At 37.6% G+C, this 26,086-nt stretch overlaps 1 protein-coding gene across 2 annotated transcripts in view; it reads right to left on the reverse strand.

The window, feature by feature from the left end:
• LOC120459884 (uncharacterized) overlaps positions 1-26,086 on the reverse strand; it is a 135,283-nt gene extending 109,197 nt beyond the window's left edge. For both annotated transcript variants that reach the window (XM_039647360.2, XM_089135347.1), the window contains exon 1: positions 25,957-26,086. The gene's annotated coding sequence lies outside the window, so the exon portion shown is untranslated. The remainder of the gene's footprint in view (positions 1-25,956) is intronic.

Consider the following 26,086-nt stretch of genomic DNA (forward strand, 5'->3'; position numbering starts at 1 on the left):
TTGAGATAAGGGATAAAACAGGTTTTAGATGTTATATTACATAATTAAAAATGGATACATTTCTAGACAAAGGTCTCAGCTAATGATATTTTTTTAATGAACATTAATTCACTTCATAATTTGTCAGAAAGTGCATGCTATTTTAATTTGATCCATCCAACAACTGTGTAAAGTCTTTAAATTATGTAATAATGGTGCAGTATAGGAGATAAAAATACATTCTCTGCATTTTTTTTTTTTTTTTCAGTTTTCAGTTCAACGACCAACCTCTCATCTCAGGGGGATATGAGGGTGGTAAGCATGGTAATTCAAAATAACTACAGGTTTTCTACTAATACAAAGCTTAATGCTAAATCCTGAATTTTTATTTTGATGAATGTCTTCATTTTTAAGATAAAAAGGGCTAATACATTTGTTTGTAGGGCTAATACATTTACATCTGTTGCTCAAAGCTAAATTGATCCAGAAAACTACTTTTTTGTAGCTTCACAGATATCATGTGCATGTATAAATAAAATCTTACCAGGCTTATTGGATAAACGTGCATGTGGGACATTTCTGCAAAATTTTACTTCTTGCAACATTCCAACCAATAGTACTTGGAAAAATGTGCCTATAGCGGCATTTACACAAAATTATATTACGTTGCTTCTTCCATGTTTCAAAGTGAAAAGTCCAGTGAGTGGCGTTAAAACAGTGTTCGGTTTTATGTGAAACAGATGAACATGAATGTGGCAACATTTTGGTTGTTGTACATTATTCCAATGACCCATGACAATTTCTCTTTTTATGTTTCATGGAAGAAATAAAGTTAAACAGGTTTTGGAATGACATAAAGGTAAGTAATGATGGCAGAATTCTCACTTTTGGATGACTATCCCTTTCATATTAAAACACAAGGCAAAAAGTATATTAAATGAAACCCACATATAGTATTTTAACTGGAATCATATAGTTTACATCTAAGTCAGCATTATTGCAAAAGAGGACTTTCTTTTTCATTTTCCCTCCGATGGGGTAAAGAGCATTGTTCTGCATATCTATTCGGCATGTTTTCCTCAGAGAGGAGAGATGAACCAAAACATCTTAAAATGAGAAACATTCATGGGCTGGAAAAGTTGTAAGGAACCCTCTGCAACTTAAACTTAGCCAAGGACCACTATTGATTTTATACGGACAAATCTCTTGAGAGCAAGACAAGTTAGCCTTGTCTATGAAACACAAAGAACGACTCTTAAACCTTTTTAGAAAAAAAAAATATATTAAAGAAAACAACGACCAACGTATTATTTCAAGATCTTGTTTTGCCTGATGTGCCTGTATGTCAGGCCTGCTCGGAGAAAACCTCGAAACTTGGCAGCATTTGTTTTCTTTTTGCTCTCTCTTTCCTCATCCCCATCTGTTTTCAGTTTTCTCGGCATGTGTGACAAACAGCGAAGAAATTCCGAACTCAAGTCTCTCTAACCCCAACCATCCCCTTCCCCAATCCCCCTCCCTCACTCTTTTCTTTGGCAGGGCGACTTGTGTCTCACATTTAATCATGATCACTTTGCCAGCCTGCAGGGCTCTTAACCAATTGTGAGAGGGGAGAGAAAAAAACCCAGGCTAGAGAAGGACAAGAGACTGAAATAGAGAATGAGAGGTGGGGGTTGGCATCTCTTTAGATTTGAAAGTCTAACCATGTAACCAGCGTAATGCTTGCTTGGCAGCTACAAGATATTTACTTTGTCACCACTGCAGATTTGGGTTGCATCCAGATTTGAACAGCAGCCTTTTTGGATGTCACGGTCACATCAGCTGGGGACAATGGGTGAATGGGTTGACCTGAGGTGAAGTGTGTTGGGGGTAATAGTACGGGATATGTTCTGGGAGGTAAATTAATATAATCTGGCAAATTAATGACCCAAATGGGGTTCGTGAAACCATCCTAAGTTGGTAGCATGCGGTTCAAGCTGGTTATTAGCTGATCAGAGCAGGTCAGTGAGCTATTTTGTTGCCATTACCACCTTGAACTGGTATGACTAAATAGTAGCTGGTTTGTTGCTAGCCAAGATGTCCAACAGCATAGTCCAACTATCATTTGCATCATTATCAGATTGAATGTACTTTCCCCTTAATATTTTCTGTGCTGTTTTTGGGGAAGATTCTGCAGAATGATTGTATGTTAAAAAACACAGCTTGGAAAATGTGGTTTATGTCTTATGCTTCATGTTGGTTTTATATGACAAACTTTTTTTATATATTTTTTTGTATTTTATGTTTCAAGTTTATATTTAATGGAATGCTAAATGTCACGTCTAAAAAAAAAAATCAACAACATATTTTCCTTTCAATTTACTCGTAAATTTACAATAAAATATTGTCAGTTGTGGTTCCAGCCATTTACTGTAATTTTACGGTTTCAACACCGTTAATCCACTTTACAGCTGTGCTGTAATTTCACAGTAAAATGCTGGCAGCAATGATTCCAGCTGTTTAACGTAATTCATATATATATATATATATATATATATATATATATATAAAACATGTAATTGTAATTTTAAATAATGAGTGAATAATGTTTGAAAAATAAATAAACGCATTTAGATTATGTCAAACTTTATACAGTTGTCCAGTCATTTTAACAACACTTTATCTTAGAAATAACAGGACAGTTTTTGATGTTTTCCCCCGAAATATCAAAATTTATTTAGAAAATGAAAGCACCTTATGACATTTTATTTCTATGGAAATTGCATGTTGTATTCGTTTTTAAAATAAATTTGTATTTATCTATTTTTTTTTTCTAAATTTAGAGATCCAGACAAAAAAGATCACTAATTCATTAGCCCTCTAGCCCCTTAAAGGTGCCATATGTAATAATTGAGGTAAAAAATATCCGAAAAATGAGCTACACGCATCAAAAGAATGAGAAGAAATAAGTGCAATGATGTCATTAAAAAACTGTCAAGTTATATTGCTGCCGAGATATAAACCTAAATTAGCATGCTAAATTACTAGCCCCGGCCCATCACGTGTCGTAATACCAGTTTGGGCCATGGGAGGCGGTATGCGGGCGGGCAACGTTACCACCAGCCAAACTGCTGTACACGAGTGAGTCGCGCTCGCGCCGGCTTGTGTGTGTACTTGAACCTGATGTCAGTCGTGTGGAAATACAGCCCACTACTACATTTCAGTTCAGGGAAGAGTTCAAAAAATGATTGGTCGATATTATGCATGAGGAATACATTCAGGTAAGTTGTAGCATACAGTATCTTTCAACAGTGTTCGTGTTCTTTTTCCATTAGCTAGTAGAGACGATCGGTTCACGTGCGCTAGGGATCTGTGGTGTAACATGTACAAGCGCCAAAACGGTATTTATTCTTTGAATTGCGTAAAAAATTTGACAGAATCTGAGAGCTTAACTAACCTGCTTGCTAAGTGTCAATAGCGCGTGTCTCACGGTGAATTCGTTAAGAGTTGTCAGCTCTGAATGGAGCTAGCTTGATCAACATCAGCCAATGCTGTCTGTCAAATTAATTCAAACTAACAATAAAAGTGTAATATGAACAAAACGAATACCATAAACTTCAAATAATAGCCCAGGGTTTTATTTTTCCATATCGTCGAAATGCACCGCTTGTGTTTTATACAGGCGTCGATGTGACGGTCTTTATCATTTAGTGTTGAGATGTTGTCCATTGAGTCTCTGATCTCTAAAAATCTCCAAATGCTCCACGTAAAACTGCGGTCTTCCAACCTTTTACTATCATGTCAAATGATTTGAATAACATGCGTGAGAAAAGAGAGCAAAAGAGCGCTCGATTGTGTTGTTTGAAGACGTGAGAGTGCACGTGAGCGCGGCCGTGGCACAACTCACTTTCTGGAGGTATACTGCCCCCATCTGGTATGGAAAATGGAGTATGTTTTGAATTTTAGTTCCAGGTGGCACCTTTAAGAGTTTATATTACTAAGGGACAGGTGCTAATAAGCACTATTTTTGAGTAGATAAGGTACAAAATCGTTTATTTAACTTTACTCCCCCAGAGACATCTTATCACATTTTTTATGTTTTGTCATTTTGTTTTTTTAACAGTGTAACCCAACACTAGGGTTGGGTATCGTTTGAATTTGAACGATTCTGATTCCGATTCCGATTCCTTGTTTCGATTCCGGTTCCTAACGATTCTCGATTCCGATTCTTTTAAGAGGCAGGGTCAAAAAAGTTTAGCTAACCTTGCTAACCAACGGCCTTTCTGAAGGAAATACTCCTTCTGTAAAAATACTCCTCTTGTCACAAATTTTGCATTTTGCCGAGATTTCGTTATTTTTAGAAAAGTGAAGCCACACTTTGGATCGTCGACGTAAGGTACTCATGTTCGACTCGTGTGGTTATGCCAACACTTCCGGTAGACGCTTCTTCGTTGGTGTTGTTCAGCGGTTTCTTCTTCCGCTCGGCGGACTGTGAATATCGAAACTAGGAATCGAAATGTTTACTTTTGAACGATTCCGGGAAAAACGAAAAGTTAGTCTCGGTTCCAATCGATACTCGATTCTCGATACCCAACCCTACCCAACACTAACCATTTGACTGCAATGTGTGAAGTTCTACAATACATTTGTTTATCTTGTCACATTAACTAAAAACATATGGGCATCGGACTGGCTCCTTTTAAATTTTCTGTCTTATGCGTGTGCATCACGCCTTTATATTTCAGCCACTCTCAAATCCCCACCACTACAATCATCAAAATCAAGAAATAAACAGAAACAACACACTTGACATGACAGTAGACACTCAAGCTTTTGATCTTAATAGAGAGGGGAAAAAAGCACACGGCATGTCACTCTCATGCTTACAGACCTTCTTCTGTTGTCGACGGGGCTCTTGATGTTTGACGCGCTGTAGATTGTGGCAGATGCTGAATGTGAAATGAGGTACATGCTTTTAAAGGTCACAAGCACTGCTCAGAAGGTTGTTTACAGCCCTGAGTGATGAATGCATACACTGAGCTAGTTACCTGAATCCTCATTTCCATTTGGTGGTGTATGGATTTTGAACTGTCCTAAACCTCATACTCATTATCATGTATGAGTAGATGTATGCGTGTGCTACAAGAATTCCACTTAAATGAGGCATGTCAATGAATGAATAAACACATTACTCACGTTTGGCCAAGATCTCAGCGTTTTGTGTTTTTATAGCCACTACGCTATAGCTGAAATGTCATCCCTGACTCTGGCCCTGTGGTGCTGACAAAGCTGTTATAGACAGATGGAGTTGATAAAAGCAGACACCCAGTAGGCTCCATGTTCTCTGCCCGCCCGAAACCCTCCATTACAGTGAAATTTCGCTAGCTAGAACAAGAAAGCCTGTTGCCATAATAAGGCAATGGGCAGCATGTTCCAACTGAAACCGCAAGGTGAGCTAGAATGTTCTGCCTTTGAGGTGCTTGGGTAGAAGGGCTGGAAACTAGAGTGTGCTGTAAAGAAGGTACTTAAAGTACCAAGTGAGGATTAAAGCCTGCCAATAATGAGATGGAACCTGGTTGTCTTGTCTCTCCTTGCTGAGGCTTTGATGAGTGCGTAATTACTGAACTATAAAAATGGAGACACAAATCCTAATAAGGCTTGATGAAAGCGCTCTCCTTCCGGCAACTGTCAAGAGTAAACATTATCAACCATTACCACCCCAATTATTATGCATCGGGGTGCTACAAGTACAAGATGAAAAGGATTCAACACAGTGAAATATACAAATCTTTCTTGATTATTCTATCTAGATTATTACCAAAATTATATATGTAGGTTGATTGGTGAGGAACATGAAGTAGGGCAGCAAATTACTGTGTATAATATTTTAGACATAATATTGTCTGTTTTTGTCAATGGAAATATTACATATAAAGCCAGAGTAGAACTGTTGTGCTTCTCCAAGCAACACACAGCAGTGTTTCTGAATGAATTAGCATTTTGAACGAATCGGATGAACCAATAATTCAATGGCCCATTTATGAAGAGAGCCATTTACTTAATTCTTGAATGAATCAACCATTCGAACAAATCAAATGAATGAATGATTAAGACATTTACCGCCACCTACAGGCAGTCTAGTTTCTTATTTTGACTATATTATGGTAATTTCATAAAAAAAATAAAATAAATCACATTCAATATTAATATAAAACCCATTAAAGGTATTGTTCACCCAAAACATGAAACATCTGTCAGCATTTACACACCCTCGTATCAATTGTAGCCTAAAAGTTTATGTGTAGTAAATTCTAGGTTGAATCAAATCTAATAATTCTTTTTAAAGCCATTTTTGTCATTTCTATCTTTTATTATATAACACAATCCAACGCTATCTCACAACCAATTCGTACAAATTCGTACGAGTGAATAAAAAGTGGCTAATTCGTACTAATTCATACGACCTCACTCGTACGAATTAGTACATTTGTCTAAACCCACGTGATGGGTAGGTTTAGGGGTGTGGTCAGGGGTAGGTCATTCAAATTCATACGAATTGGCCAACTCGTAAAATACGTATGATTTAGCAAAAATCATTCTAACTTGTATGAGTGAGGTCATATGAATTGTTACGAATTAGCCACCTCGTAAAATATTTATGAATTGCCGTGATATCGGGTTGCACAATCATGACTTTATATTAGAGATGCGTGGTTGGCTGTTACAGCCACGGACTTCGAGGATAAACCGCAGATCGGGCGGATTTGACGTGAATAAAACATATATTTTAATTAAATTCGGGCAGGTGGCGGGCGGTTGAACCAAATTATGTGCCAAAATGTGTTTTATATTAGGCTACAATGAAAATATTGATACAGATAAGGTCAGTGTAAAGAGGTTCAGTGTGTGTGGAAGGAAGAAGACAGGGTCGGCGTGACTGGGAATCGCGTTTATTCAGAAAAACAAAAAGAAACGAGGCACACAGTAGCGCATTCGCCACCATAAACAAAACACGCCATCCAACACTGCGTGCGAAGTCCCAGTCCAACACTCTCTCTCTCGCTCTCTAATTCCCGCCGGTTATATGCGGTCTCAATCAGACACAGGTGTTCATAATCTGCACTTGACCTACTTACTCACCGCGCGACTCTGTCCTTTCTCTCCCGCTGCTACAGACTTCGCAAAAATCACACAACCCTCGCCACATTCAGGTTATTTATTGTATATATTTTTGTCCCTGCATGCCGATCGCCGGAGACGGAGTTCACTGCTGATATTCTGAGAGCTTTCTAGTCTCGCGGCCGTCATCAGCAGCGACATGTATCGCCCAATCAGCGGATGGCGAGCGGGTGCGGTTTTGAAAATTAGTCAAAAACTTTGGTGCGGATGGATGGCGGACGGATTATGAGTTTTGTGATACGGTTGAGGATGAAATAATAGCCCATCCGCGCATCTCTACTTTATATTATATATGGGGGTAACTTCGCCAAATTTGATGTGCGATAAATTTGCGATTAAATAATCTCCACATTGTGTTATGAATTAGATCATATATATTCAAATGCATTCAATTTCAGCTAATTGAGAAAATACATTTGTATTAAAACTTATACAAATGACAATAACAGAAAATAAAACGGAGTGGTGCGATACTACCTGTTTGTCCAAACAATGGACGGGGAAAGGCACTGACAAAAGAAAGTGCAGGAAAACCATGTTTGATTGGTGTGATGAATACACTATCTTAAAAACAAGAGCAGATGGTTCTGGGTTTAAAACCTCAAGTATTGTACAGCTGTTGTTCCCTTTAGGAGTACCTTGCAAATGCGCTGCTGTGAGCTCCGAAATGCACAGATAGGGGTCCAAGCTCTTCCATGAACAGATGTGGCTACAACAAACAATATTAGGAGTCCACGGCGGCATCTCCTTACTGCCGAAACCACATCAGATCTCTGTAGCTAATGACAACCAGCTGAGCGCTTAGAGTCACTGTTCTGAGATGAAAACAAAATATCATGCCCTCGGTCCCCGAGCACATTTTAATCATACAAGCCTCATTCTAAATACAATTAATCAAACTGCACACTTGCTACCTGCAAAAATAAACACCACTCCTTGCATGGATCACTTGCTATTGCAGCCCATGCTGACAAACCCTTACTGGTTTTTTTCTCATTTTCAGCACAAAAGTAATTAGACTCGGCAGTGTTCTTTGCCTTCTTGGGATCTTTAAGATGAAGCAGTTGGGGACATGTAAGTGAGTCCAACGATTCGTAAGCAAAGCATAGTGTTGTTTATCGTCCATCAATGCAAAGTAGCGCCCTCAGTCAGCATCTGACACTGTCAGCAAATTAAGACCAAAGTGCCCCTCTTCTGATTTCTTTTCAAGCTTCACCAAACAGGGTGTGAAATCTGTCATGTGTTCCCAAAACTCCAGGCTTCTCATCGATCAATGGCAGCTTCAAGCCAAGCGCCTCTATCTGCTTTCTCCTGCTCTGTGGTTGGTGGCACGTCACAAAAGCCAACGTGCAGCTGAAAAATTGGGCAGCCGGTTCTGTTCTCCCCTAAAATAATGAAATAAACCTACTTCACGTCACGATGGTAGAATAATCGGGCAGCCATAATTGGAAGCAGTTTCTGTATATGTTTAACTGCTGGGAATGAGAAAAGGCAGTGACAAAGATCACGGGGGGAAAGTAACTTAATTAAAAGCAGACTACTTTATTCCAATTCTTCACCAAGTGACCAAGTCATTTACTTTAATAAATGAGAGTTAGAGATTTCAGTTGGCATGAGCGTCAGCAACCTTTGGGAATGTGATGCGGGCATATCTAGAGATGCAAAAAATCTAGGGAAAGATTACATTTATCCAAATCAGCGATTAGAAGAAATGAAAAGGATGTTCGCCACAACAGGAAAATTCTGCCATCAAATTGCCTTTCCATACCTCTTTCCTCTGTGGAACAGATATTTCTTATTTTGTGTTCCACAGAGGAATAGACACAAAGTATTTTTTTTTTTTTCACATGGTAGGGTATCCCATCTCGTTCTCATCCCAAGGCGCCATATACAACGCTTTTGCCAAAGCGTAGACATCCAACGCACTTTCCACCCTTTGGCGTATAATATCAATTGGACTACATGTACTTACTATAGAGTTATAGTTAGGGTAAGGGTTTGGTTAAGGGTTGGTTACCTACAATTATGCATAATTTACTGTTGTTACTTGTACATATAGTAATGCGTAACTACATCATCTTAAAATAAAGTGTTACCTGAGATTACCCGTTTGGTGTGATGACCTTTAAAGGAATAGTTTACTTCAAAATGAATGTCAAAATTTGACTGACGCTCAAGTTGTTTCAAACCTGCATGAATTTCTTTCTTCTGTTGAACACAAAAGAATATATTTTGAAGAATATCGGTAAGCAAACAATTGATGTACCCCATTGACTTCCTAAATCCATACAGGTTTGAAACAACTTTAAGTGAGAATATCATGAGCTTGTGTTACCACGGACCTTATTTCAGGCATTTAACCAGAAACCCACTGAATTTGGGACAATGGAAGCGGAAGTCTTAAAACGCTATCGCCACAGAAGCTTGCACATACTGAGTAAAACCAAAATGCATTCATCTGTATTCTGAGAGAGTATGATTCATGGATTGACAACCATTATATTATACTTTCCCTTCCAGACAGTTAATTTTTAGTAGCAATCAAACTGATTCCTCAAAAAATATGCCATTTAACCAGCAATATATGCCATTTTTAATCACTTAAAAAAAATAATAATAATATTAGTGGGAATGCCCACTATGACCAACAATACAGCCATTTGGTGAACTCCATATCACTGGTGTATTTGGTGACTTATATCAGGTATATCAAAATCTCCCCTAAAGCATCATTCTTTGATTACTCTAGAAAACTGATAAGAAATTGGCTGTTTAATAGTCTGATTATATGAGGTTGATACGAGCCATGATAAAATGTAACATTGCTCTAGGTGTGTCTTGCCAATATTTTCATTGGCTCTGTATCTACCGCAAATTAAGAACGTAGATTTGGAGTTGATGTAATCATCCAGGGGGGAGAGAGTATCTTTTGCATCGCGACATAATATGATTACAGACGTCTGGGTGCTTGTAATCTTGAATTCTTGGCACTCTGTGGCCTGATAGTGATGTTTCTTCAATATTGTTTCTTAAAGTATTGCTTAAGGCAAATTCTGATTGTGAAACAAAAATATATCCATCAGAGTTTCATTACACGCACACACACTCACACTTACACACAATGAAATAAATAATAAGCATTATGTTTGTGTAATGCTTAATATGCATTATGTACTATCATTCACATCAACATATGTTACGAAAGCCATTGGTTTGATCTCCTGCTCTACTGCATGCACACAGACTCCCCTTGCTTTCCATCATACTACAGAGATTACATTGACCTCTCTGTATATCAAAGGTTCAGTATCTGTATTTTATCAATTTTAAGGAGCCTCCGTTGAATTCAATACAGAAAAGGTCTCTTTGTCTAGCACAATAGTAGGTCTGATTGATGGGACTCCTGAAAGAACTGCCAGAACAGAACAGGACCCTCTATTTCAATTCCCCGTAGAAGATGAGTTTTGTCAGTTGTCAAAATGGAGAGCAGGAGGAAAAGAGAGGCTGATTTAGTCTTCCTTTCAAACAGACAAGAGCCGCCGTATACCTCAGATAATATATTACAGGCTAATGGTGCAAATCAGCACAATTGGATCAAAGATTGTTCGACGTCCATCGGACAGTTCTAGCTGAAATCTTTCTTTAAAAGTGCTGTGGTTTTGATTGGATTCAGTGCTTTGAAAGAGCACATCATCAAAAGCCTGATGACAGTATTTTTTTTCCATGTCATTTGCATGTCCTTCATATAGCTCATCTGAAGATAGTTAATAGTTCTGTGAGGAATAAGTTAATTGTTCAGTTCAGTGACCGAGCTTCAAGACCGGATAATATTGATGATAGTTGCCTTTAAATGTGAAGGAAAAAAAAAAAAAAAAAAAAAAATCGATGTAGGATTTACTTTCAATTTAGAAATTGCAAGTCAATTACACTTTATTTCAATAGTCTACATATAGTAACTAACTGCATGTCAACTATCTTAGAGAGTATCAGTAGACTGGTCAGGGTTGTGGATAGCAGAACTTGTCTGTCGAATGTCTGTTTGGGAACCATCAAAATTAAGTGTTAGAAAATATTAAGCAGATAGTCTACTAATATTGTAATGACTGCAGTTGACATGCAGTTGCATAGTTACTTATCGTTAGTAGAATGTCTAGAAGTGGATCTATCCAACCCGGTCTCACAGAAATGTTTACATATTTTACAACGTGGCTAATTCGTACGAATTCATACGATCTCACTCATATAAATTTGTACGGTATATGCTAAATCGTACATATTTTATATGAAATATAAATTACCTACCTCTGACCCCACCCCTAAACCTACCCATCACTGGGGTTTCGACAAATCGTATCAATTCGTATGAGTGAGGTCATACAAATTCGTACAAATTAGCCACCTTTATTTATTTATACACAAATTTCCAAATCTGTATGAATTTGTCGTGAGATAGTGTTGATCTATCTATCTATCTATCTATCTATCTATCTATCTATCTATCTATCTATCTATCTATCTATCTATCTATCTATCTATCTATCTATCTATCTATCTATCTATCTATCATGGCATTTACTATTTAAAAACTAAACACTTTGTAGCTGTTTCAGATCACCCATCCCTAAACTATCATCTAACGATTGACATGTCAGTCATTCCTGTTTAAAGGGTACATATCATGCTTTTAAATGGTTCCTTTTTACATATAAATCATACATTTGTGGTCTATATAAAGCGATACTGCAATTCTTGGGTCTGAATTCCTCATTATTATAGCTCCACAGGCCCCTTTTCTACCCGTTTTCTGATGTGTGTCTGTGAGCAACTTGTTTTGGAGCGGCCTCTTTAAATGCAAAGGAGATGTGTCATACCCCGCCCGCTCTCCAGGTCGCTGAGTTCACACTCGGTTCAACTCCACCCCATTCGGCCATTTTTGTAGTTCGATTAGAGATAAACAATTATATATAGCATCACAAAACCTTTTTATTCACACAAAATGTCAGGAACGGAAGACTTGTCCATTAACCCTTACATGTTCGAGCCAGAGCGAGCGAGTTGAAAAAGACGACGACGAACCTGCAAAACCAGCCCATTCTCACCCCCAAGGCGTCACTTAACTGACGCCTTGGGAAGCATTTGGACATGCTTCAATATCTGACGCTTTAGGCGCCCTTTAGCGTCAGTTAGATGACGCCCTAGGATCGCGTACCCTACCCCCACCCCACACCTAAACCTAACCGCGTCCTCTAACTGACGCTTTCCTTTAGCGTCAGTTAGATGACGCCGTAGGATCGCGTCATGTAAGTGACGCTAAAGGGCGCCTAAAACGTCAAATACTGAAGCATGGTCAAAGGTGACGCCTTGGGGTGAGAATGCGTTGGCAAAACAACGTCTTCATATGGATGTATTGCAGTGGTATGTACAGTAATTGCATTGTGTTATAAGTGAGAGTTGATTATTTCTCTTGTTAAAACAAGCACACTAACAAGATAAATGACTACGGTCTAAACTTACCACTACAAATTTGTATTGATAATATGATACGTTTAAAAAAGCATCAGAACACACAGCAGATAAATGACCATTGTCATGATGAAACTCAAGAACAATAATAATGCAGACGTTACTTCAAAACAAAGAAAGACAAAGCTACTGCTAAACCACGACTACCATGTGTTTTAAGAAAGTAAACTGCTTTATTTTTATAAACGATATTCACAGCTTATCGAAATGCCTTCTTTATACTGGCGGAGGTTGTTGAAGTGGGAATCCTTGAAGTGCTTCGGGTCACTACATCCAACAACCGTACATTTTGACTTGCCCTCTCGTAACTTCTGCATACCTGAGCTTGGACTACAAAATCGCAGCGAGAAATAAGAATGGCGGATTGCTCGAAGTGTTGGGCCGGTAGTCAATATCCTTATTTGGCAGTTCCGCTGCAAATACTGTGACGTAATTGTTCAAAAAACGTCATAGAGAACAGAAAAATCTGAACAGGTTGAAAAACATGACCAAAACAGAATATAATGGTATAAACAAAGCACCTGAAAAGAATCATTTCAACTTTTCTGTACTTATAAACGCTCCAAATATACACCAAAATGCATTTAAGGGCTAAAAAAGTGGATTTAGCACGATATGTCCCCTAAGTGGCTGCAATATGGACAAGACTTCATACCAGAGGTCAAAAGTGTGGCTGCGTGGGATTAGTAATACTTTCACTCTTAGTGGAACACAATTAGTATACATACAAATCCAGCTATAAGCCTGCTAGCACACATGTATAGCATTACCCCTTGACCTTAGTGCAAAGGTATGTTAGGAGCTTAGTTAGAAGGGAACAAGGAGGTCTAGAGTCTGTTTGCTGTGTTTTAACATGGCATACTAACACACATGCCTGCCCTCTGGCAGCGTGCCCCGCTCTGCCATCGCCTCCTACGGCTTGTGTTTATCGTAATAAAGAACAGCAGAGATGCGGCCAAAAATCTTTCTGCAGCAAAGGAAAAATACATTAAAATAGATCTTTATCACCTCCGACTTCCAAAGTTTGACAGACATTATAGGTATTTCCGACAACAGTAATTAAAGAAACATAACGCAGGCACGTGAAATGAAGGGGAGGAAGGATAAAGAGATAATCAAAGCCAGTCAAAACAGAAATAAAGACAACAAAAGGCGTAACAAGATACGCAGCGACCTTTGACCCCTGCTTCTATTGTTTAACTCACCTTTAAGTTAAAAGCCGAGCTCAACATTCCTTCAACAAGAGCGGCATTTGTCTCGTGTCACTTACAGATCCCGAACAAGACAGTCTGGAGACCGGATCTCCATTCACTGATGGACACTAACTGTTGTACTCAGACATGCATGTCAATAGGTGGCTTTTAGCTAGCTCCGTTTTATCCTTTAAAGCGGCTAAAAACAAATATATCCTTTTCACTTTGTTGTCAAAGTTAAGAGCCACAACAGATCAAAATCCTCATAAATCACCAGAAACAAATATTGTCCTGTTTAAGGTCTTTTTGGATTTATCAAGGTCTCAGCTAAAAAGCCGCTATCTGTTTTGTTATTCTCTGCGCCCTCCCTCGCCCAGGGACTCCATTTAAAGGTTTCCTGACTGCTTTTATTTGTGCAGCGTAGACTGGAAAATTACAACCCTGGAGGGATTCTGATCGGACCATGTCAACTTAATACAATTGTAATCCACAAAGAGGAAACATATTCTCTGACTTGACACATTAGAGTTCCAGAAGAAAATCTGTTAAACTGGAACGTGAATATAGCTGCATGCAGATGTTGCAAAGTCTGTTTAAACTACTGAACACATGTCTGCAGTGCGATCGCCATACTTAACACTCATACTTACTACTGTATTCATTTAACAACGTCATGGTCACTGGGGTCTAATTCTCACTATTAACTTGCTTATTAGCATGACTATTGGGATATTGGGTGTAGCCTACTTATTCTGCATCCCAATACCTAAACTTAACAACTACATTACTAACTATTAGGGGTGCACGATTCAGAAAATGTCACGATTCGATTCGATACCGATTTTTTGTCTCGAGATTCGATTCAAAATCGATTTTCGATTCAAAAACGATTCTCGATTCAAAAAAACGATTCGCAGGTCTATATAAATGTAGTTTACTTTTTCCAATGTGATTGACTGCAGTAGACATAATTTAAAAGAAAAGTTTGATATTACTTTATATGTCTTCATACAAAAATAAAAACTTTTGCAACTAAAAAGTGTGAAGTGCCAAGCTTTGGCCAGCTTTTAAATTCATTTAATTCAAGTTTAAAATAAAACTTAAATAAAAAGCTTACATTTAGCTTTAAAGTGCTGTAGTCAGATCAAACAAACAATTATGCTAAATGTGGTTTAAGGAGTAGGCCTACTTCAGCTACCAGGTTGACTGTTGAAATGTGAACTCGACTGGGCACATTGAACTTCCTAAAAATATATACTAATTTCATAGAACCCTTGCGAAAATATTTTAAATAGATTTAAAAAAAGCCACCGCTACTGGTAACATCTATGGCTAGATTGATTTGTTTAGATCAGTGAAGTCGTTCATAGGCGCGTCATTTGTGTGGGTATCTCCAGTTAACTAGCAGAGCAATCATTTAGTTCGCTATTAAATAAGAGACCTGTTGTTTTTGAAATCAAGCTGAGCGCTCGTGTCCGCTGCGATCAGTGTCATGGATACAGTTCTCTGTGGCTCGCGCAGTCTTCTCTCGGACGCGCGCTTCAATCTATCGCCGTTGTGGAGACTCCGGTGAAATCACAAATTAAAATGCACACAAACGTTATTAGCATATTCGGTTTTGATGAGAGAGAGAAAAAACTATACGAGTGCGGTTTAGAACCCGTAACCTCTGACACGCTTGGCAAAAGATCTACAGAACTCAAACATAAGATCTGCGGATCGATGCATTTATTGAGCAGAGTGGCTGCACAGTTTGACCAGCGGGCGGCAAGAACTTGCAATAACTATTTATCAGACCAGCCCTCGCAGCCTCGAAACCATAGAAACACTACCGGACCACCGGTAAAAGTCCCGACTCACCCGATTGCCACTCCGCCCCTGCACGCCATTAAAATATATATATGAATCGATTTTTGGAATTCTATGAATCGATTCTGAATCGGTAAAGATTGAATCGCGATTCAAATGTGAATCGATTTTTTTGCACACCCCTACTAACTATTAATAAGCAGTAATGAGGCGTTGTTTTTTTTTTTTTTCTGAAGAAAAGGATGATGGTTGGTAGGACTGCATGTTTTTTTCCACATTAATTCAACATTAATTATTCATTTCATACCATCAATGGCGAAGGAAATGCCTTCCACATGTTTGTTAGACCTCAATAATGAATGGAAACATAACTTGAGCAAGATACCATTTAATTTAGGGCTCCATTAAAATATTTTTTTCCCCCACAAAGTTCTATTTTTTTTTTTTTGTTCAGTATTTTGATTTAATACAGACGTGTCATCAAAAATACTGTCTAATTAAATCAATTAATAAAGTTAAAGGTATAGCGGAGGATCTTTCCGAATTTTAGAGAAGACCCGCCTTCTCCAATTTAAAAAAAAAAAAATGCACATGGACAAACACAACACTCTTGCTCCCGAGAGGGAACGTCTATTACGCCTTACACAATTATGTTGCAAATTATAAACTAACTCAAAAACATTCATAAAAAAGACAACATGTCAAATGCCCTTCTGTGTTTTATTTACTTATTATACTGATCGATTGAGTGACCGAGGACTCAAGACATGGTATGTGCAATCCTGTATCACACGAAATACGTTCTGAGGAAACTATTTTGCAAATCGCAATTACGTTACATGGCAACATATAAGCAGTGCTATTACGTTGGTCCTTAACCTAATATGTCTCATTGTTAATAATACGTTATTTTTATACATAGTTGCATATGTAATGGAGAAGTAGCTTGTTGCATTTGTGTAATAATAAACACACAAGGTTTTAGAATATTTCAGGGTGATACCATTTATCATTTGGTCAAAAGGCTACTTTAGACAAAGTGAGATGTTTACCGTGTCTATGCGGTGCATGACTTGTGCCAGGGATGAGCACGTACGACGGCCTTACGTAAACATGTCACCAGAATGATTGACACTTAGGTGGACAAATAGTATAGACTATCCACTCGGAAAAAGAAAATCCTCCGCTATACCTTTAACAATAAAATACATTAGTTTCAAATTTAATCCAATTAATTTACAACAAACACCATTATATTTTTTATTTAATTATCAAGTTAGGTGCTGCACAGCAGAATTAGATGGTTGAAAAATATATTGATTTTATGGTATTTGTTCAATTAATAGGTATACTACTGCTAATAATAATAATAATAATCACCTGATCATCTAGATGTAAGCTAAATATAAAAGAGTTTATTATCAATATTGTGGATTTATTTATTTAGTAGTATTCACATTATGTTTGATGATTATATATTCTCTTATTCATAATTTATTTTGACAGAAATAAATATATATATATATATATATATATATATACACACATGCTTCTGTGTGTATCTATATTTAGTGTGTATTTAAGAAATATTTTCATGTATATACTGTATATTGATAATTTATTATATATGAATATAAATATTTTATATATAAATAATACATGCATATGTGTGTATTTATATACAAAATAATTATTCACAGTGCACCCACATATATTATGTAAACACAAACTTTTATTTTGGATGCGATTAACCGTTTGACAGCCCTAATATATGTGTATAAATGCATTAGCCATTGCTGTTATTATTATTAATATTATTATTATGGGTTTCCCATTGGTCAGACAAAGACGTTCTGGATTAGCTCTGCCCCAAATTAACAACATATCAGAACGCTCTAACACAGAGAACAATGCTTAGAAAGCACCGCACAGTGGCGCCTCCAGAAATTTTTCATAGGGGTGGCCAGATGGGGCCAGTTAAAATCTTGGGGTGGCACACCAAAACTACAGTATAAACCATAATTTCAGAATTGTATTCTACTGTTGTGTAGAAAACTATCAGAAAGACTTAAGGAAACTCCTACTGATATACTTTGGTTTATTGTGTAATATTTAATGTTACTAATGATATCATAGGGCCCTACTAATATATATTATATTATATATAATGATATGTATTATATGATATATATATATATATATATATATATATATATATATGGCCTTGCCCCACAGCAAATTTCCAGATACTTACATAATTGTGATGAATTTAATCATTTTTAAATTATTATTTTGCAGTGTAAGATTACAGTTAACACCTTTAAATACTACATAAATGTATTTTGAATTTTTAATAAACTTAATGAGTGTATACATCAGTAGCAAAAAGTAATTCTTGAAAAAATCTGCACAGTAATTTTATAAAATCTAAATATGTTAATAAAAACAAATGACTATTAGTTCTCTTTTAAAATTCAATGTCACAATTTTATACATGTCACAATTTTATATACATATATATTAATGTCAAGAATTCAGAAGTGCATAGCCTACACTACAAATAAATAATATACAATTAAATTATGCTTATTTAAAATGTATTGAGCAGGCTAGGTATAACAAAATATATTGCCTTTTAATAATATTTCAGTGCGCAAACCCATGATAACATGAAAAACAGAGAGCACACAGCGTGTATGCGCATCGCGGGTGCAGAATGATGTGCTCAAAGCAACATGGAGTCACAGAGTGCAGCAGCACTGCGCTTCATAAGTGCGCATTTAAAAGCTCATGTCACAAATCAAAGAAATGTTGAGCGCACAAATCCTAGTGCGATTTGTTCCTTTGTTTCACAGTTATTGTGCGTTTGATGCCGATTCATAGTCCTTGTGATATGTGTGATCTAACAGTAACAAGCACACGGTAGTGAGTCGTTTAAAAACAGCTACAAACTCCAAGAAAATAAAGTAATTTTATGCGAATATACTGTACAGCCTTTTATCTACAGATCATGCATTTATAACGTGAATATATCATATTGGAGAGAGTTTTACCGTGCATCCAAGAGGCGCGCGTGCTGAATATGAATGGAGAATGATTGACAGCCGCAGAGGATGGAAAACGGGTTTCCGTATACTTTAATGGTGTAAATATACTTCTGTCCCTCACATTAAGCTATGGAATGACTTCAGATGACTTTGTCACCCAAACTGACGTGAAAAAAGCGGGAGGCGCCGAAAAGCGCGCTGTTTGCATCCCTGTCTGTCCAAACGTGGCAAAAACACATCAAAAAGCTGCTGTAACAGTATACCATTTGGCACTTAAAAAGCACGTCACGACACATAATTCCCCGTCTTCTTTTACTTAAGAATATTTTTGACTTATTTATAAAATGCATAACTGATGCTACAAAAATTAATACTAGCCATTGGGGTGGCCAATGAGGTGGCCAGGAGTCGGCCAGGGGTGGCCATGGCCACCCCTGGCCACCCCCTGGTGGCGCCATTGGCACCGCAGTGAGCCACAGTGTTTCCACTCTTCACAAAGTTAAGCTACGACTAAATTGCAGTTGCCTCTGTGCTTTAAACAGACAGGAGAAACAATTTCACTGACAATACATCTAATAATTAGCCTGCATCCCGTGTATATGAGCTCTATGATAAACATTGTTTATATTTTGCTGTTCTACCACAGTATGTACTGAGCGTCCCTGAGCTCCCTGGGAACAAAGGGACCGGAGTCTGTCAGGGCGGAAGTTTGTTTGCATTTTGCAGGAATCAGCACTGAAGGGCAGCTTGGCAAATCCATGCTAGTAACTTAATCAGTATCGTGGGCTTGTTGACTCTGCAGGTGAAGTGGAGAGGTTAGACCCTGTCAGCAGTAACTTCACTCACTACATGCACAGCCATGCCTACCAATATCTGACTGATGTCAGGCAGGCCAGGAGCAAAGGTAAACATGTATTGGTACAAAAACAAACAAACAACAACAACAAAAAAAACGTTAAGGCAAATAGCCTAACCGTTTCGCATCATGGGTGCAGCAACACACAATAAAAAATATGACAGAGAACAATTCTACCATCTGATTCATGTCCGAACTGTGTTCCAGAACTTTCTGGACAATATAAATCTCCAGGACAAGTCTAAAATCCCATGACATCCCTTTCTTCCTTCCTTTTACCGGTCCTGGAAAGGTAATACAGTACCCACTGTTAAAAGAGCCATACGTAGCTGGACAGAATGTTCTAGTAACTCACTGTTACCTCCATTTGTGAACATATTGCAATTCACTACATTATAAATTATCACAGTAACGTTGCACGGCACATGAACATATACAAACAAAGTCCAAAAATACAACAGAAAGACATCTGGAGCTCAGCTGTGAGAACCAAATCTCTCTCTCAATAGTTTCAAGGTGTAATGCGGGTAATGTTGAATGCTTGCTCATTTAAAAGTGCGCTTTTTAAACATTTAGCACACATGTACTTTTCTAAGGTTTCTCTGCATGTGATCCTTGCATAACAGATTACCAAACATAAATGTTTTAATGGATGTTGTGTAGACATAAGTAACTTTTGTGTAAAATCACTTGTTTGGGGAAAAGTCCATGAGTATCCTTGTGAGCTGGTTCTTATTTAAATGTTAAAACAGTAAAACAAGCAATTATTATGTGAAATACGACAAACAAATATGTTTGAAACAGGTACAGTATATATTTTATGGCTGTAACAGATTGTTCGAATAAGCTGTGCATGAAATGTCCTGGCAATGCAATATGGGTTTCTAAGAATGAGGAAATTAATTTTCATATTTTGGTTACATACTGAGCCTTAGAAACATTGTGTAGCCTATTAAGCTTGGTTTACTGTATGTTTCCAGTCAAAATAATTGAATAGATTAGGCAGTTTTTATGGACATTTGGAAATCCAAACGAAATGTCTTAACAATACATGTAGCATCATGAAAGGACAATTTATGAGGTTGCTAGGTAGTAAGAAACAAGAAGTGTCCAGATAATAAACTGTAAAAATAATGAAAGCAAACAAAGGACATAAAGTGTATGACTGTCTCCAAAAAAAAAAATCATGATATGCTTATTCCAACTCGAAATCTATATATACCCACAAGATCGGTCTCTTTTCCATCTGTTTCGACATGTAGATAGGGCCAGTCAAAAAAGTTCAATCTTTTAGCAAAGAAAGAGCAGTGTTGCGGAACGTCATTTTAAAGGGATAGTTCACTTTGAAATTAATTTATGATATGTTTTATCTTACCTCAAGGGCATCCAAGATGTAGGCGTCTTTGTTTCCACAGTATTTTCAATTTTGATATTAAAATATCCCAAAATCACAAGGCCAGTGTTATACATTTAGTTAAGATGATAACTTACAATATTCCAAATGTTTCAAACAATGTTTAAATCGTGTGAAAATTGAGATTTTAACCAAGGAAACGGGGCGTGTGAGCAGGGGTGAGCTGGGAGTCGTCAGTAAATCGCGTCATATCCGCGTTACCTCGGTTTCCGCTCGCACTGCGTGTAGTCCTGGACAAATGCGCAAATTGTAGTTGTGCGTTAGCGTCTCTAAAGCTTGTCAGTTTGTTTCGCGCATTTGTTATGGAATGGAGCACAATTATTCTTTAGCGATTGCACCTGGTTCTGACGACAAAGACAAGTCTCTTAAACGCAAACGTCAACGAACGGGTCAACCAAATGACCCAAGAAGAATTTGGGACAAGAGAAATAAAACCAGCTCAACATCGATGTGGCATTTCCTAAATAGAGAGAACTTCATGAAAAACTTGAACTAGAAAGAGACGGCGATCTAGAAAGTGACACCGTGTTCTGTATTCAAATTTCATGTCAGTAAACCATACAAAACAATTAGTATTATTATTAGAATGTCTTGTTGTCTATGCATATGATGTGAAAAATCGTAAGGTCATATTAACCGCGAATACTTCTCGGAATGTGAAGTGTTGGCTGTATCTTAGAAAACGACGTTAATCTGAAAAGTGCCAGCTCTCACTTAACATCTGTGATAACTAATTTACTTTTAAACCTTACTTTTCTTGTGGTTATTTCAGTTTAATGAAAAACAAGCATGTCATTAAACGCAACAGTTATAGAAATCGAACTTTACCTCATTCATGACAACTAATTTTCGATTCCCGTCTGACTGATTTATCCATGGTGGAGTTGAAAACAACGGCTCCCATCATTCCGCGTTTCTCCACATTGTCATCAAGCAAAGCCGTTGTTGTTGTTTTGAATGTAGCGCCCTCTAGCGGCATAAAATCTTAGGTATTGTAGCTTTAAGTAATGTGCTACAACACTGCGTTACTCCCTAAAAAAATAACTAATTGCCTTACTTAGTTACTTTTTATAGAAAGTAGCGTGTTAATTTACTTTTGTGTGTTTTTTTTCTGCTTGTATTTTTATAAGAAAAATGTAAACCAGATAAAGAACTCGGAAGAAGAAATCACACTTACCACAGAAATAAAAAAAATAAAAATACGACAACGACAACAATATACTAAAATCTGAAACCTTTTTTTGTGCTTTTTGCGTACAGATGACAACAATGTCAAAACTATCTTGTTTACAAGGATTCGCGCAAACGATTAAAAACATATTTAAATGCATATGTTTTTATGCCCCCTTAAACGTCGGTAGATGACGATCCCGGGCCGTCATACAACTGACACTTTACCTTTAACGTCAGTTAGGTGACGGCGTAGGTTTAGGTCTGGGGTAGAGTTAGGATCCGATAACGCCATCTACCGACGTTTAAGGGGGCCCTAAAAGGGCGGATATTGACGTATGGTCAAAAGACGTTCCAAGACGTCAGTTATATGACTTCTTGGGATGAGACTGCGCTGAATTTTCAAAAACTTGCAAGTTTAGTGTTAGTGTTTTCAAGGTCAGATTTTACCAGTTCATTTGAATTGATTCGGGAAAATGTAAAACTGTTACAACTGGGCTTTCAGTTTTATGGACAACAACAAAGAACTGAGCAGAAACCATGAGTTTGTCTACAACCATAAGGGAAACAAGGGTGTGTTTGAATCTTGTTTGAAGCTATCTTTTATTGTTTGTAACTTTAATAGTGCAGAAATGTTTAAAACCTGCAATTAACTCGGCAACAGTTGACTTTGTATCTCGCTTGCTCGCTCGCTTGTATTTAAGGTGTGGTACTATAAATCATTCAGCATATAGTGACAGGCAGCTGCTTTTGTCATAAACACTCAACATATTGTGTTGAAGAGAAACTTCTTTTATGTTAGTTAGTTATTTGCAGTATATTGTACAGTTTTGTTTCTGCTTGCCAAGTAAAAGGCATAGAAGTAAGAAAAACAAATACTACAGTCTCAGAAGTCTTAACACAAAGGCATACTGACATGTGAAGAACCAGAAAATTCTCTTTCCCTTTCTCTCTCTCGTATACACAGTTACTTAAATCTCTCAAAAAATGTACACAGTTTGGAGACTTCTTGTGTGAATCCCCAGCCTACCCAGAATGCTCTAGCAGAACAGAGGTGTCAGCAGTTCCACAGAGGTTCTGGTTTTTGAGTTCTTCTTTCTAAGCTGGCAACCTTTAACATAATAGTACTGTCCAGCTCTTAATGTGATGCTACTGAAGCAATTATTGGATGGGCATGGTGGCTCACTTTCATTTCAAAGATGCCAAGCAATTAATTCGAGACTTGATCCATTTGTTTGCTCTGCAGCTCATTTACAGGGCTGTAAGTGAGATGCAAATAAACACACAACTAAGAGGTGGTGCTCTGATGATAACAATAATGATGGTGCGCAAGGCAAACACATACTCAATTAAACCCTTTCAAATCTACATTTATACAAAATTGATATGCTTCAATGTAAGCTACCAAAGAGATTAAATTGTTCAATTTGAGGGCATATCTCTACTCTCAACAAAGCACATATTAAATAGATTTTAATATGTTTGCTTGTGCAAAAACCATGGGGTTACTAAGGGTTTAGGCTGTGGTTGCCATGTGATTGTTAGGTTGTTGTAGATGGTTGCTGGGGTATTTGTATGTAGTTTTGAGGATTTGTGATTTTTAGGGTGTATTTGGGGTTGTTGTCAGGGTATTACTACACAGTTGTTAGGGTATTACGGGTGTTTGCCAGGATGTTGCAATATGGTTGCTGTAAGATGTAGTGGGTGGTTGTTGGGTGATTATGATGCAGTTGCTACAGTTTTCCAGGTGAACAAGGGTAATTATATGTGGTTGCTTAGGTGTAGCTGGTGGTAGGCAGGATGTTTCTACAGTATGTGATTGCTAGGATGGTGTACAGTATATGGTTGCTGGGGCATTTATATGCAGTGTTATGGGCGGTTGCCAGGGCATTGTCACACATTTGTTAGTTAGGGTATTGCGGGTGGTTTCCAAGATGTTGCAATGTGGTTGCTATAGGATGTAGCAGGTGGTTGCTGGGTCATTGTGATGCTGTTGCTACAGTTTTCCAGGTGAATGAAAGGGTAATTATATGTAGTCGCTAGGGTGTTGTAGATGGTTGCTAGGACATTTAAATGCAGTGTTAGGGTATAGTGGGTGGTTGCTAGGGTATTGCTATGGAGTTCATATGGTGTTGCAGGTGGTTGGCATGGTATTGCAACCCGGTCTCATCCCAAGACGTCATATAACTGACGTTTTGGGACGTCTTTTGACCATACGTCAATATTCGCCTTTTTAGGGCCCCCTTAAACGTCGGTAGATGAGGTTATGGGATCCTAACTCTACCCCATACCTAAACCTAACCCTAAACCTAACCCGTCACCTAACTGACGTTAAAGGTAAAGCGTCAGTTGTATGACGGCCCGGGATCGCCATCTACCGACGTTTAAGGGGGCCCTAAAAAGGCGGATATTGACGTATGGTCAAAATACGCCCCAAGACGTCAGTTATATGACTTTTTGGGATGAGACTGTGTTAGGTATTGATATGCAGTTGCTAGGGTGTGGTGGGTTGCCAGAGCATTGTGATGCAATTTCCAGCTAAATGCTATGCGATTGAAGATGAGTAGTTGGTTGGTGGCAGAATGTTGCTATGTGGTTGCAAGGGTGTTGCCAGAGTGTTGCAATGTAGTGTACAGCATGATGCTATACAATGGCTAGAGAGTAGTGGGTGTTTGCCAGGATATTGCTATGTGGTTGCTAGGGTGTTGTAGGTAGGTGTCATGGTATTGCAATGTAGTTTCTAGAGTTTTGTTATGTGATTGCTAGGTTGTAGTGGGTGGTTGTCAAGGTATTGCTATACAGCTGTTAGGGCATTCCAGGTGGTTGTCAGGGTATTGGTATATGTTTCACTTTTATGTTACCACATTCACATTATATTTCACATTTAAATCCTCTAGTTGCAAGAAAAAAAATCAGCTTGCAATTTAAAATACGTATGATCACATACTAAATATGCGTCCACAAGACTTTTGACTAATGGATGTTGATGCCTAGGGTTTTTTCTTCACAATGATCTGAAAATCATCCTCCTAATCGTTTACATAAAACTGTGAATTATTATATAATATGAATAAAACTGTGAATTATTATAATATAACTGTGGGTTATATTGTGAAAAACATTTTTTTTTTTTTGTTTGCCAAGGCAATATGCGAATGGGAGTGAACAGGCCAGCCTCATCATGAATAATTAGGTGATTCTCACCTGAGAGACAAAGACACACATAATAATGAGCCTTTCATTCAGATGAGTCAGACAAGAAAAAATTGAAATAAAAAGGACAACACACACACACACACACACACACACACACACACATATTTAAAATTCTTCTAGAATGATCATTTTTATCAAGCTTGTTTATTTAAGTTCAGTAATTTCACTTAAATGACAATTAATAGGTAGTCTTCAATGCAATTTAAGTGAAATTACTGAACTTAAATACTGTACAAGCTTGATAAAAATGATCCTTCTAAAAATGATCATTCTAGAAGAAAATTTCAAATGGCATTTTGGCTTTTGCATCTGAACTAAATATACTATATATATATATGTATAAAATCAAAGTATAAATGAAAGTCATATCATATTTAAACACTCTTTTGATAACTAATGTTACTATAAAAGGACGTCACATTAAATTCTTGTTCCAATGTAAGCTAAAGTGAATTAACGCACAGCGCGCGCGTCTGTTAATTCACCTATTGCTTCCTATCAGACACTCATTTGATATTTAAACAGTCTTAGTTCAGTTTCCAGACACTATTCAATGACGCGATTAGAACAAAGCACTTATAATAAATGACTTACTGCATCAGCTGAATCCGTGCTCCTCAAAATGAAACTGTAACTGAGGTAACTTTTTTCCCCAGGATCTCCTCACTGCGCAGCAAGACGAAAGGTTAGGACGTGGTTAGATCCGTAATAAACTGTATGTTTT

The sequence above is a fragment of the Pimephales promelas genome, chromosome 10 (genome assembly GCF_988280905.1).
Source record: "Pimephales promelas chromosome 10, fPimPro1.hap1.1, whole genome shotgun sequence".
NCBI lineage: Eukaryota > Metazoa > Chordata > Actinopteri > Cypriniformes > Leuciscidae > Pimephales > Pimephales promelas.